Consider the following 16,532-nt stretch of genomic DNA (forward strand, 5'->3'; position numbering starts at 1 on the left):
GTCTACTACCACATGTTAATGTACGCAGATGGGATTGGTGCCAGACTTATGTAGTCTGGCACGCGGTAACAGTTATAACGCTTGCACGCACGTGGAAAGCTGAAGCGCAGGCTAGGCGAAGATGCTACGTGCGTGAGTACGTTCAATATTGCAACCATTTCCAGTTCATTCGTGCGTACATTGTATATGCGTTCGTTTCATGGAACCCACTGCGGCAGAATCTCGAGGGTTTGATACGGTAAAAATTTAAAATTAATTAGAATAGAAAACACCTCAAAATGGGCGAGGCCGGCCTCGAGACCTCCAACACTGCTGGAGACAAGGTAAATGCGCGCAACTTTATAATAATATAGCCATTTTGGATTGTTACTGTGTCCTCATAACTATCCAGTCACTTACATACTTTAGAATTGTATCACCAAAATAACTTTTCAAAAATAAAATAATAAAGAATAATCCCAAATATGGGAACAAATATATTACATGACAGGTATTAAAGATTTATGCAAATTAGGCATGTTTCTACTAAAAATCTAGCTTGGTATCCATCATTTTCGAATTCAGCGCCTCAAAATTAGGTAAAATAAGGGGTCCACGCATAAGTCCGACAGAATCTCATTCCCCAACCAAATAAAGGCCCGTAAGTCCGACGCCACAAAGGTCCGACGCCCCACAGGTCCGACGCCTCATAAGTCCGACGCCTCAAAATAAGAAACATCGTTTGTCCGTTCGGAATTATGAGACGTCGGACTAATGATCGAGGCGTCGGAGCTATGAGGCCGAATCCCTAAATCTAATGCCGCATAAATCCGATGTCTTATAATTTTGAAATTAAGGACGTACGAGGCGTTGGACTTACCATATACTGGGCCCCGAATAAACGTTCGGTGACTGATTTGAGTGACCTCGAAAGATGAAATATCATGTGGGGCTTTTTTTCTGAAATAACCATAGCGCTATATTAAATTTAATATAGCTCTATGGAAACAACTCGAAAACTAAAAGGGACAAATACTTGGTTTACTTTTTGTTACAGACATACAGGAAATCATATGCAGCCCATAGACGTAGCAAAAGGGGCCAAGAGGGGCCATGCCCCCCTCCCCTCGCTGTAATTTTTTTTTTTAAATATGTAATACAAAAATGGTAAAGACATTTTACCAAAAACCGACGCTAATTACGAGTACGAGTATAGGAAATACAAGTATGTGTATTTGGTTTTCCGAAATTCATGTAATGCCTTTTCTTCTCAATAAAAGTCTCAAACTTTTGCTCAATTAATTCAGGTGGAAAGGGGCTAGTGATCTCCTCAGATTGCACTACAGAGCATCATCCAAAATTTCCCGGGGCCCCTTGCCGTATAAAACACGTTCTTGACCAAGTTGAAGACGAAAGAAAAAAGTCTTTATACTGTGTTGCACGAAGTAAAAACAGGCAATATAGACCGGGAGCTAGGTTGGGTCCACCTCTTAAAATGATTCTCAGACTGTTTTGGATCTGCACGCCGTATTTCATGTTCTTATCACGAATTTGGGCATGGTTTGGACAAAAATAATGGGCCTAAGGAGCTCCACTATTGACCAGAATATATACGTGTACATTTGTATACAGTATGTCGCGGGGTCTATTCCAGTTAGGAAAACCCCAATGATATAATTCCAACCGGTTCAGTTCGACAAAATAATCAAAGAAATAAAACTGTTCAGAAATAGGTTTTATTTACAGTTCGAATTAAAAAGGACTTTTAATTCAGTTCACTCAAACACTCTTCAACTTGGAGTCAAAACAAAATCAAAATCAAAAAAAGTGGATATGTAAACACAACTGAAAATACACAGAATATTACAATTATTTATACAATGAAAGAAAAGGATAAGCTGTCAGCAGTTGCGTCTCCCATGGTCTTGTCCAGATCCAGCGATGACCGACGATTCGAATCAAATCACGCCCACGAACGCGCGAGTACTATGGAACGCCAAAGAGGCATTTAATGTGATCATCGAATCGGTGATGCACTTTTACAATCGGTAATGCATATTCACGATCGGTGATGGACTTCTGCGACCGGTGATCAACTTTTACTGGTGATGCATATTCACGAGCGGTGATGGACTTAAGCGATCGGTGATGGACTTTTGCAATCGGTGATGGACTTGCACGACCGGTGATCAACTTTGCAATCGGTGATGGACTTTAGCGATCGGTGATCAACTTTGCAATCGGTGATGGACTTTCGCGATCGGTGATCAACTTTGCAATCGGTGATGGACTTTCGTGATCGGTAATCAACTTAATTTGCAATCGGTGATGGACTTTTGCGACCGTGATCAACGACCGGTGAACCGTCATCGATTGCAAAGTATCACCGATCGCGAAAGTCTATCACCGATTAAATGCCTCTTTGGCGAAACAAGAACGCCAAAGAGGCATTTAATCGGTGATGGACTTTGCGATCGGTGATGGACATTTGCGATCGGTAATGGACTTTCGCGACCGCGTTATCAGTTTTGCAATCGGTTGTTGTGTATTGCGTCCAATCATTGACCCGTTTCACACTGATTTATCAGTTCTTTGCTCCATGATATCACTGACTTGTTATAAGAACTGGAGCAATATTTACAAATTTATATCATTTGTAGATTGTATTAAACTAGATAATGTAACCGATGGAATTTTCGGATCATTTTTTTTTGGCATCAATTAGTGATTTTAGCTGTATAGCCGACTACAGTTATTGACTTGCAGTTAAATTTATGAAGAAATTAGATTTGGTCCCATGGAACAGCATATAAGCTTCCTTTATTACAGTTGAACACAGTTCAGTATTGAAAACTGTTTATGGGTTGAAGACTCATGGGTTGGAGCAATGTTTGAAGAAATGAAGGTTTGATGGAAGATTTGATGAAAGGAAGGTTGTGTACGTAATTGGGGGTGTTGCCAAAATTGGGTGTCTAGGTGTATAAAATAAAAGCATGGATGTGTGTTAACTTGGACACTGTCACACTGGGAATAGGGCTAAAAATATGGTCAATCGAACAGTGCCCTAGCAAGATGAATTATAGTACACTATAGGGACACGTTTTAAATTTGGTCTGGAGTTGGGAGAGGTTGCCTGCGCCTGGAAGAGTGTTGAAGGTCGTCGAGGGATCGGGGACTGAAGTCAAGGGATCTTGCACTAAATTGTACAGACATGGTCTAAGCTAAATAATAAGGGAAAACATATTTTCTAAACCTAGAGATGATTATGGTACAAATTTAAGACAAAACATAAGAAAAGGAAAATAATTCACAACGTCCGCTACAAGCTATCTTATCGTTAATTTATATAATATAACCTGGATGCAGAGTTTTTAATTGCTTATATGTTTAATGTATCAATAGTCAATGGTATGTTTTTCTACAAGAGTTAAGATTATTTTCATTTTCAAAATTTGAAATTATTATTCATTTTTTCCGATTGTGTTCACTGTAAAAAAAAGTTGGGCAAAATCGGTTGCCTACTCTAGTCTTGGTCAAATTCTTCCCCGCCAATAGTTTGACAGTTTTTACCTAATTCAACCCAATATGAGGTAATTTCATGCTGTGTAAATTACCGTTGCCCAACAGTGGTTTATCCAACTTTTATGAGTATTCATTGTATGTCTAAGACCACTGTGGGAAAATCTGTTATTTTGCCCCTCTGACGAGACTACCAAAATTGCGCTCTGTTGTCATGGATCAAAATCGTTCTTAACTCATATTCCACGATAAAGTTGACTGGAAGTTGTTAAGTTTAAAACACCCCCCCCCCCCCCACACACACACACACACACACCCACACACACACCCCGTCGCACACATTTTTGTCACATGACGTTGGTTTTTTTTACTCGGGCTTGGCCTCCTAATATGCGGATAAATCACCTGTTGCTTTGTGTTATTGGCTTATCATTATTTCCTTGTAAACAAAACAAAAGAGAAAGGACTGAGCTCAATTATTGCACTTAACGCGTGGAAATTTGAACTCAACTCTGTGTGGTTGTGTTTACATTCCAAGATCTTATGGTAAAGTAATGTATTCCCTTGCTTGTATGACAGCTGTTGTTGGATTTTTTTCAGTAGCCCAGAAATATTAAACATGTACCCAGAGTCATCAGTATTGTGGCCGAGCTTTCTCAATTGTGGAGTGCAACCAAACAGAAAATACATTCGCTATTCAACCCAAATGGTTACATATTCTTTCACTAATAAATAATGATTCACCGGTGTGCATAGTCTTTTAATTTTCTTTGGGGGGGGGGGGGTACTTACACATCGGAGTTTTCAAAGAAAAATATTTAATAATGTTTTAAAAAAAGCGAAATAAAATTTCCGAATAGGATTACAACCACAACAGTAACCTATGTACCGACAAAATAAGTCTCTGCACATTCGCAATGGCCACATTAATGCATTAATTAGTTTAATAAAATCTACAAATGATGTAAATTTGTAAAAACTACTCCAGTTCTAAAGTTGGTGATATCATAAAGCCATGGTGATATCATGGAGCTAAGAACTGAAAAATCAGTGTGATAAATGCAAATGATTATAACGCAACACACAACTGATTGCAAAACTGATCACACGGTCGCGGAAGTCCATCATGACCGACATGACCGATCGCAAATGTCCATCACCGATCGCAAAGTTGATCACCGATCGCCAAAGTCCATCACCGATTGCAAAGTTGATCACCGATCGCCAAAGTCCATCACCGATCGCAAAGTTGATCACCGATCGCCAAAGTCCATCACCGATTGCAAAGTTGATCACCGATCGCCAAAGTCCATCACCGATCGCAAAGTTGATCACCGATCGCCAAAGTCCATCACCGATTGCAAAGTTGATCACCGATAGCGAAAGTCCATCACCGATCGCAAAGTTGATCACCGATCACAAAAGTCCATCACCGATTGCAAAGTTGATCACCGATCGCAAATGCCCATCACCGATCGCAAAGTTGATCACCGATCGCGAAAGTCCATCACCGATCGCAAAGTTGATCACCGGTCGTGCATGGGTCGTGCAAGTCCATCACCGATTGCAAAAGTCCATCACCGATCGCTAAAGTCCATCACCGTTCGTGAATATGCATCACCAGTAAAAGTTGATCACCGGTCGCAGAAGTCCATCACCGATCGTGAATATGCATCACCGATTGCAAAAGTGCATCACCGATTCGATGATCACATTAAATGCCTCTTTGGCGTTCCATATGGTCTGGACCCTGGACAGATTCTTGCACACAAGATCTACATGTACAAGATAAGAGCAGTGGCTAGAATGTCTCGTGTTTTATAGCTCCATGATATAACGGAGCGGGTGGACCCACACGTGGTCAAGCTAGCTTAAAGTGGCAGGACTGTGACTAGTGACTGTGATAATACGAAAAATGTGTTGACTAAATCATAGGCTAAATACACTTACAGTTAAAGGAGCAAACTAAGAAACTCGAATCTAAAGCAATTATAATCAAACCCAATTCCTACAATGAATGAATTGACATAATTCAGAATTAACACGATCCATACAAGTATCAAACATCTATTAAAACTTCAAGTTATATATGATCTAATCAATTGGAAATGCTCAACCAATCTAAAGATTAAAATAACTATTCAGCAATCAATAAGCAAGAAAAGTTTAAGTAAGTTTCAAAATGTTCAAGCAACCCTATGATGTGAAATCATAAACCAGCATCAACTTGAAAAGTTCAAAGCCATAGGTTGAACATATATCTTCATCAACTTCAATCTTTCTAATTATCATTCAGAAACTTGAACAGTCCAAACATGCCAAATGAAATATAAATGAATCAGATCATACAATATCTTTCACGAAATAAACTGAATCCATGGACCAATGGAAGTGATCCACTAAGATACTTTCATAACAGAAGTCATAAAGATCTATTCAGTAATAGAGCAGAATATTGTAACAAACATCATGAATTGGAATCAGACGCAATCAATAGTACAAGGAAAGAACTCGTTCAAATAAGTTTCATAGTGGAAAATAACTATCGACTCATCATCAAGCAAGGAAGTTGAGAATGAAAAGTAAATATTCTCTGAAAATACTCAAGACAATTAATAGTTCGCTAATGGTCTAATACTGATGATAAATATACTTAAATGAAGACAAATTTGGACAACTTACCTGTGCCAGGAAAATGATGGGTTTACAAATAATGAAAGTGTTCAGCGGTGATTCCAGTCCAGAGCAAGGAGTGATGCCGCACCCGCGCACAAACAACCCATCACTCCAGGCCAGGCTGTTGCCCCCGGCACATTGTCTTACATAATACAAGTGAACCATGCCTGACACAGGGCAGCATGCGTAATTTTTTATTCCTAGGAGGGTTAGGGGCAATGTCATGAATAATTCGTGTTTATCCATGAGAACGGACAATGACATCAACAGCATTGTTGTTAGTTACTCAACTAGTTACAATACATTAAAGCATGTTAAAGAACGGTTGTCGTCGAGCTACCACACAGTAGCCTAGTGGATAGCGAGATGAGCTTATGGATACAAAGATCCCTGGTTCGAATCCACGTCGTCGCTGCTCATTTTCATCAGCTATTTTTCTTCTCCAAATTTATCACTGAGATAATTTTAAATTAAGGGGAAAATAGAACGAGAACCCAAGTCTTGCAATGATTCAAAGGAAAAACTGAATTATTCATGACGTTGCCCCTAACCCTCCTAGGAAAAAAATTACGCGGGCAGCACCACAGAGGGTACATCTAGAAGAAATTTGGTGAGGCAGCATAACCACCTTGGAAACAGTAAACTTGCTCTAGTCATACAACAAAGTGTTAAAATAATGGCAAATTTTTGGGGGGGGGTATAACAAGTATATATAGAAACATATACAAATACATCATTCTTAAGTAACTTTATCCGACTTTTTCCGTTCTTAAGTAGCATTTTTGGTATCAGGATCTCAACACCGTAGGTCCAAAAACGGCGCCTGTGCGCGACATGTTTTAAACTCGAAATTTTGGACACTTGACAATGGTCACCTGACCCCCATCCGACCTAGGGCAACTTAAGAATGGCCATTTTGGAACTACCCCCCGACGGGCAATCGATTGGTACCATCAAACCTTTTGTGCTCAAATTGTGCTAAATTAAACTCAACCTAGCTCCCGGTCTAATACAAAGAGAGAAAAAAACATATACATGTAAGGCAAAAAGAAAAACTTAAAACATGCAATTAACAAAGTCCACTCGACATTTTCAAAGCAGGCAACAAGATGTTCGCTGGTAGGGGCAGATCCAGTGGGGGGTTGCGTGCGGGAACACGCCCCCCCTTTTTTTCCTTCAAAAATAAAAGCAAGATGTATAGAGGAAGAGAGACTCAAAAAGAGAAGAAAGGGAAGGGAGAGACACGATTAATACGGCAGTTTACGTCAGACCGTAGCCTGCTCGGATAAGTTGCACATAACACAACAATCCTTTGTTATTGGGGGTCTGCCATACTTTTAGTTTTACTAAAATTAAAAAGCGACGGGATCAAGAACTGCCGCAAGACAGCGCGTGACGAAACCTATGTTAAATATGTTGTACATCACATGAATATGCACCCAGACCTCTCTAGCATGGATGGCGCGCGGCGGACAATCATTCGGCATGGGCGTCCATCGGGGGGGGGGGGACTTCATCATTTACTGCTTGTTACTTTTCATGCCCCCCCCCTTTGGAAAACCCTGGTTCCACCCCTGGTTGGGGTTTGTAAAGGCCGGTCGGACTTGCCCCCCCCCCTCCCGGTTCCAAATTCCTGGCTACGCCTGAGTGTGATGCAGCCTTTCATTTTATACCATGACCTTTGGCCTTGGATGACCAAGCCTTAAATCACACAGTGGAGCTATAAAAATGATCACACTGACTATTATAGGGAAACTGACTTATTTTTGACAATGATGGGGGCAACCATAATTATGCGTCGTCTGCTGACGGTCTATAAGTAAATGTCATATCGTAATAATTTTATGCAAAAACTGACAAATCTATCGCCACAGTCAATCTTCATATAGGCCCCTATGTTACACCTGAAAATAAATCAAACTTTTCAATTGTTATTAATTTCAGATTGCTTATCATCCCTGTGTACTCTGCGTGTATCACTGCTTTGCACACGAATTCGACTTAAAAGCAAAATGGCGGCCCGCACTCCCGAATTCAAACCGGAAATTATAAAGCTTTTAATCGACATATATGAGTTTAGACAAGCTGTTGACTCAAAACTTGATGCTTTATCTGCATCAGTCGGTGCAGCTGTGCGGGAGGAGATTGAGAAGCACAGGAGAGCTGCTACAGACAATGTTCTTCAAATACTGAGTCTTCAAGTACTTCAAAGCGATCCTGATAGATTGGACCAACGGTATACAGTTGCCCTTGCTGCATACGCAAATGAAGGTTTTCTCCCCCAAGGTACTGTACAAAGCCCGACACGGTCTATAGATCGTTCCCAACGGTTAAGACAATTATACCTTGACCAGCAACATCTGCTGTTTACTCAATTACAAGATGCCTTAGATATGTATAATGTCAAAAGTAATGGAGATGGCGATCTCGTAATAACAGATACAGAAACCACTTTAGAAGTGGCCGAGTTTTGTGATATTTTAGATAAAATCACAATACGTTATTGCAATTACAAAGCACCAACATCAGTAGCAATAGCAATGACTGAACGGCCACAATTACAACAACTGGCCACAAAATGTAAGCTTATCTTGATGGGGCGAATATGCGGAGATTGGTCAAACAGCAATGATCTGTTAGAATCGGAAGACAGCTACAAACAATGGAGAATCCATATGTGGATTTTAGCCTCGTTTGCAGCTTTTCTTGTTGCCCTGGAAATGTATGGTGTAAAGAGTCACTCGTCATTGATTAATAATACATGAAGTCGAAAATAATGTATAAAGCTGCAAAGAGGCAGGTCAATCCGTAATATGCAAGTATAATTTCAGACCAAACGTGACATTATTGATGTAATACCTGGTTAGACGATGGCTTTTCCGTTTGCTTTTTGTCTCGCCTGGACAAATTTTGTTCAGAAAAGAGACGCAATCACTATTATATGTCTGTACTATATATGTATGTATACATGTGGTATTTGGGTTTAAGTTTCAAGGAATTACTCTCATTTCTCAAGTTTGTCTTCGATTTCCATCAAACTCTGGCAATCTGATGCATTTTGGAAGCCTCCGTGTAATTCTGATTCTGAAGGTCACATACTCGGGTCAAATGTCATATCTGAGGTCAAGATGTAATATAGGCTGAAAATGTACAATATTGGTCTCATTTAACAAGTTGAAGTCCAATTGGAACCAAACTTCAATCATAGATGTTTACATGAAAAACTTCATATGATAATGATGTTAAATACCAAGGTCAAAGGTCAGCTGAGGTCAAGTTGTAAAATAGGCTGAAGGGTTAAATTGGTGTCATTCGAATAGTTCAAGTCCAATTCAAACCAACCTTGGGTCATATATGCAACGCAGTAACTTTCATATGATGATGTCAAAGGTCACACACCAAGGTCAAAGGTCAACTGAGGTCAAGTTGTAAAATATGCTGAAAATGTAAAATTGGTCTCATTTTCAAAGTTGAAGTCCATTTGGAACCAAGCTTGGGTCATATATGCAATATGGAACCCTTCATATGATGTTGTCAAAGGTCACATACCAAGGTCAAAGGTCATCTGAGGTCAAGTTGTAAAATAGGGTGAAAACAAGGATAATCGCGAAATCAGGCGAGATGCTGTTCGAGAACCGCCTTGTTCAAACTATTACGGTTACTGTGTTTATAAGCTTACGATTGATCACAATAAGTATCTTTCTCTTGATAAGTGTGGTATAGACAATTTAGCTAATGCATGGTCCAAGTCTTAATTGAAAATATATCAGTTTTTGCTAATTTTTGTACCAATAGGAGCACCTCAAGGCTCTGTGTTTCGGGCCAATTTGGTTTTCATTGTGTATGAATGAATAAACAATATACCGGTATGTTCAAATGTTGCTGATGATATCATTATACTAATATAACAATAACTTTGATAATAATATTTATAACAATAATATTGTTATACAAAATAACGAATGTTTATGAGTGCAATGGAGAGAATATTTTCATGAGTTGAAAGATTGAATGTTCCATTAAACAAGGCAAAGCCGAGTTGAATGGAACATATTCCATCTTTCAACGAATGAAAATATTCTCACCATATTGCACGAATGTAAAACATTCATTATTTGTTTTATATAACATCCAAGTAGATCTGTGTCACCCGATTGGAGGATAAAACTTTAAGAACAAACAAAACTCACAAAATTGTATCATATCCACTAGGCTCCTTTTTTAGCTTGTTCAAGGCTTACAGTTAACGTTCAAAAGTCAAATCATTGACAATAATGAATGTTAACATTGTAAGTTCTTAAAACAATGCGAAAATCATCAAGAAAACTGCATGAACTTCAAAGGCAAGTTTTCTACTCTACTATGAACGCATGCTATGGTCTAAATAGCGCACAGATCGTAAAGCGCCGGGCCGCTGCGCGTTTTAACGTGCGCGCGGCGTGCAATAGATCAAAAGGGATGGGACGAAAATGCACGGTGAATGGAACCAAAAATGCACGGTCATGACGTAGGCCGTATGGTTCGACGGCGCGTTTCCTACAATCCTCCAATCAAATTACAGGGATTTACTTGGGTGTTATATAAATTGTTATATAGTATTTTGCTCATATTCATACCTGGGTCATTCACGATGTAAACTTGAAGAGAACACATATTTGGATAACTAGGTGAAAATTGCTGCCAAAAGCAGATTTTCTTTCTTTTGAAACGCCCTGTAAAAACTGCAGGCTAGAGCACAGTCGGCCACGTTTGACAACGATGCTAATTTGACAAAGCTATTTTCAACCCGGCAACTGACTCATTTATCCACGGTGTACTACATTTGCAGAGCTTTCCTTGCATAAAAATATGCTGACCAAGAAGCCCATTGAATCTAGAGTTTTGTTTATTTGAAAACTGAGGGCAACTTATACCAAGTCTTCTCCTGTGAGTTTCGAGCAGAGTACCGATATACATTTTTAAATTGTAATGTACATCACTATGGGAGGGTATTTCCTAGATACTCACAGTGAGTATTGTTCTGGTTTATATAATCGTTTTGTTAGAGAACTTGTGTTATTTTCAGGACTGAGGTGATTCATTATTGCCCTAAGTACTATGAGTGACGGGTGTTGAGCTGTTTGGGTAGAAATGTAATTATTAGTCTTAGGTGAAGGAAGTGGTTGAGTTGTCAAACGTTTTGTTCTCCCGGTGTGGGTGAGACTTTTTATTATTCTACCATTTTGCCTCCTTTGGGATGAACTAAACGTCCACTCTCAAAACGCTGGTTAATATTTTGTTGGTTAAAAAAGTTGGTTAAAATTATAACCAACGTTGTGTAAAATTGTCCAATTTTGCCCAACGTTTGCCCAACGTTGGGCATATTTCGTTGGTAATTTTTTTTAACCAACCGTTGGGCTGTTCACCTGTTAAGCAACAGTTGGTTAAAAGTAGTCAATTTACCCAACCGTTAAATTCGGGTACATTTAACCAGTATTGGGTAAAAGGACTACTTTTAACCAACTGTTGCTTAACAGGTGAACAGCCCAACGGTTGGTTAAAAAAAAATAACCAACGTTGGGCAAAATATGCCCAACGTTGGGCAAACAATGGGCAAAATTGGACAATTTTACACAACGTTGGTTAGAATTTCAGTAACCAACTTTTTTAACCAACAAAATTTTAACCAGCGTTTTGAGAGTGTTAGGAAAATATTTGGTTTTCTTACTTTCCACGCAAGAAGAGTGTACATTGTCAGCCACTTGTATTGTATACTACATTATACTTATTCTTAACCTTGAGTATAAACCGATTTTACCTGCCGATTTATATCCAATCGTTCAACTTAGTAAAAACTTTTATCTTTAATAAGATCCATGATAATGTGATTTGGATTTCATGACTTGTTTTTATATAAATATAAGATGACTTTACACAAAGTGTTGTGTGTATGTTACAACCACATTTAGAGGTTTTGACACGATCAGAAACCACATTTGTATTGTCAAGGACTTTCTATATTAACCACAAACAATTAATTCCCACCATGTATCATTGTGTTCAACCCAGGTTGCCCACATTTTATGCGTCCATTTTGGCATCGAGATTGGGTGGAAGATATACAAGGTGACCAAACAAAATGCAACCCTAAAACATTTGCCTTTTAAAAAAAGGGATTGGTGGGTTTTTATGTCTTTTGGTATCAGATTAAAGCTGAGAGTTTTTTCTTTCAAATACTGAAAAAAAGGCATGAAAATAGCACCTTGGGTTGCTGAGAATATGCCAATTATGTAAAAGTAGTCATTTTTCATCCTGTACATAAAAAATTACCACAGTAAGGGATTTTATCTGTTCTTATTTGTGCATGTCCTATAATAACAGCATGGCACATAATACTGCATGACAAGAGTACAACTGAATTTGATGGAAAAACCTTTATTTCCAACAGATATACCATCCGTTTAATCCTATTTTAAACCCTTTCAGCATCATAAATATGTCAAAATACTAAAGAAATTGCACAAATGAAGAATAATTGCAGAGCAGGTTTACAGTAAAATGTTTCACAGTTTCACATTTTGTCAGCAACCCAAAGTGCTATTTTCATAAGTTTTTCACTATTAGAAAGAAATATCTCTCAGCTTTAATCTGATACCTGACTCGGCTTTAACCTGATACCCGAAACATAAAAATCCATCGATCTCTATTTTTTTAAGGCAAATGTTTTAGGGTTGCATTTTTTAGGGTGTACACCCTGTCACTGTGCTTGTGTAGAGATCGTGACATAACCATTTCCAGACAAGTTTTGTTGTGGAATGTCATCCTTTACATGATGTGGAGCTGACTTACAAAAAGGGGTTTTTTTCAATGGAATATTGTGTCCACGTACTGTATGTCAGTTTCTATTTAAAGACTTTTTGACGGTTTAATGTATGATCGGTGTATACCTATATGTACATTGTATTTTCCTGTATTACTACATGTATGATTAATCATATGTAGCATTATTGCATTGAGCCCGTTTCAATTTAATGGATTGCATTTAGATATACGTACAAGTATGTAAAAGGTGCGAGTATTGTAAATTACCATGGGCGTCGCGAGGGGGGGGGGGCAAGGGGGGTACTGCCCCTCCCCTGGAAAAGCAACAAAAAAAAAAAAAACAGAGGCGCGAAGACAAAGTGGTGTAAATTTAATGAGTTGGGGGGGGGGGAAATGTCCCTGCCCCCTTCTAAAACTGATAAATACAATATAAATATTAGATGAGTTTACACTAAGTGTTGTGTGTATGTTACAACCATATTTAGATTTTTTGACATGATATCAGAAACCATATTTGTATTGTCAAGGATGTTCGATGTTAACCACAAACAATAATTGATTCCCACCATGTATCATTGTGTTCAACACTGGCTGCCCTCATTTTATGCATCCATTTTGGCATCGAGATTGGGTGGAAGATATACAAGGTGACCAAAAAAATACAACCCTAAAACGTTTGCCTTTAAAAAAGGGATTGGTGGATTTTATGTCTTTTGGTATCAGATTAAAGCTGAGAGCTTTTTCTTTCAAATACTGAAAAAGGCATGAAAATAGCACTTTGGGTTGCTGAGAATATGCCAATTATGTAAAAGTAGTCATTTTTCATCCTGTACATAAAAAAATTACCACAGTAAGGGATTTTAACTGTACTTATTTGTGCATGTCCTATAATAACAGCACAGCACATAATACTGCATGACAAGAGTACAAATGAATTTGATGGAAAAATCTTTTATTTCCAACAGATATCCCATCCTTTTTAGTCCTATTTTAAACCCTTTCAGCATCATAAATGTTAAAATTGCACAAATGAAGAATAATTGCACAGTAGGTTTACAGTAAAATTTTGCACTGTTTGAAGTGCTTGTGTACAGGATGAAAAAATGACTACTTTTACATAATTGGCATTTTGTCAGCAACCCAAAGTGCTATTTTCATAAGTTTTTCACCATTAGAAAGAAATATCTCTCAGCTTTAATCTGATACCCGACTCAGCTTTAAGCTGATACCCGAAACATAAAAATCCATCGATCTCTATTTTTTTAAGGCAAATGTTTTAGGGTAGCATTTTTTTAGGGTGTACACCCTGTCACTGTGCTTGTGTAGAGATCGTGACGTAACCATTTCCAGACAAGTTTTGTTGTGGAATGTCATCTTTTACATGATGTGGAGCCGACTTACAAAAAGTTTTTTCAATGGAATATTGTGTCCATGTGCTGTACATGTATGTCAGTTTCTATTTAAAGACCTTTCTGATGGTTTAATGTATGATCGGTGTATACCTTTAGTGAGTATAATGTACATTGTATTTTCCTGTATTACTACATGTATGATTAATCGTATGTAGCATTATCGCAGTGAACCCGTTTCAATTTAATTGATGATTTAGATATATGTACAAGTATGTAAAAGGTGTTAGTATTGCAAAACACTTAATTATTGGTAATTGTATAAAATCATTTCCAAGTCGCCTTTGTGTTTGTATTATTTGGGACAATTGGGTCGCGTGGTCTTAAAGTAGGTAACCTGTCAGCCTCGACTCCATGGGCGCGTGCGCGTTCCTTACACTAACGCAGGGCATGATGGGAAACAACATGGCGCAGCAAGATCGTACCCATGGGGAACGAGGTTGGGAACCTGTAAATTGAGACCAATTAAATGCGCCCTCAGTTTCCGTACGCCTAAAAGTTTTGCACGCGACTTGCATGTTTTCATGATACACTTTCATTTGTGTGACCATAATGCTTCGCGCGCAAATTGGGCAAGGTCAACTTGTATCAAGTCTACATGTGGGTTTTCGAGCAAAAAGAAAACCAATATAATTTTTCTCAGTAAATTCTCTCGATTTTGTATAGGGAGCATGGCTCCGGCCAGTAGGGCAATCTCCTATAAACTCCCATGAGAAGTTTTCTGGATTATATAATCATTTTATTAGAGAATTTGTGTTATTTTCGGGACAAAGGTGATTTATTATAGTTTGTAGCGTACGTACACGGCCAGCCATGTGCCATCTTTGACCTTCACGTTGTATTGCCGTTCCATACTAGTGTTGTCTTGTAAAGAATAAATTTAAGAGTAGATAGTCATCAAGGGAATTTTGGTGCAGTTTTTGTTTTTATGCTAAAGTACAAAGTACCAGTCGCCACATAGATGCCAACATGAAACAGTTAAGAGAAAATAAGATTTGCACGTGAATCTATTCGGATTAAAATGGTAAAAATTCACCTCGAAATCACTCATTTTCAGAAACTACTTTTAGATGGAAAAAACTACTGAAACTGCTCATCCCTTTTCAAAACAAATCACAATTTAAACGCAAATACCCTAAAAACTGTTTAGTACCAAAAAACTTATTGTGTATTCTGACTTAATGGCACAAAGACAGTGACACAAAATACCTGTTTCATCAAAATGTCAACAAAATAATGTAGTACACAATATCTTAATTAACAACCCTGGTTAGGCAAACCATATGATTTATATAATCCACTTTTCAAAAAGATGGGCCTTCAAAAGGACTTAGTTGAATATTTATAACTTTTAAACGGAGGTCTTATCGCCGGTGATGTTTGAAGCAGCGGCGGCGGAACGGGTTTGAAACTGGGGGGCATTACCAAAAAGGGGCACTTGCTCAGCATTTTTTTTTTTTTTGCACATCCGTGCTGAAAGGTCGACACGTGTTTTTCACCGGACACTTGGCCTCCGTAAAACCAAAGGGGGGGGGGGGGGGGGGGGGGGGGGGGGGGGGGGGGGGTACCATCTTCCAACATAGGGGGAGCTCTTCAAAAATGATGATTATAATTATGCCAACTATGCATTATGTGCCCCTGTGCCCCTTTTCAGGGCGTATTGTATGGGTTTTTTGGGGCTATGTTTTCATATTCCTCGTTTATATCAAAACTATCTATACCATTATTGGGAAATGGTTACCTCTAAGAAATAGACAGATATTTTAAGGGCATTTTTTTTTATCTCGAAGGGGCACTTTTATACTCAAAGCGAGGGGGCACATTTATGGCCGAAAAAGGGGCACTTGGGAAAATCGGGGGGGGGGGGGGCAAATGCCCCCCCCCCCCCCGGTTCCGCCGCCCCTGGTTTGAAGACAATTGTGACGACGATTCTTGAAATTGCATTTTTGGACGAAAGAGGCCGAGGTTCATTGTGTTTAAATGGTGATATTCTTTGAACGGATTGAGCAATTTCAGTATTTTTTTTTCTAAAAGTAGCTTATGAAAGTGGATTTTCCATTTATTATTATATTTGGTGCTACATATTTTTTTTTAATATGAAATACAATTTTTGGGGTTTTGGTTCCGCAATTTTTACTCGTCCTGTTG

This window comes from Patiria miniata, unplaced genomic scaffold (assembly GCF_015706575.1).
Source record: "Patiria miniata isolate m_02_andy unplaced genomic scaffold, ASM1570657v1 HiC_scaffold_3, whole genome shotgun sequence".
Lineage (NCBI taxonomy): Eukaryota > Metazoa > Echinodermata > Asteroidea > Valvatida > Asterinidae > Patiria > Patiria miniata.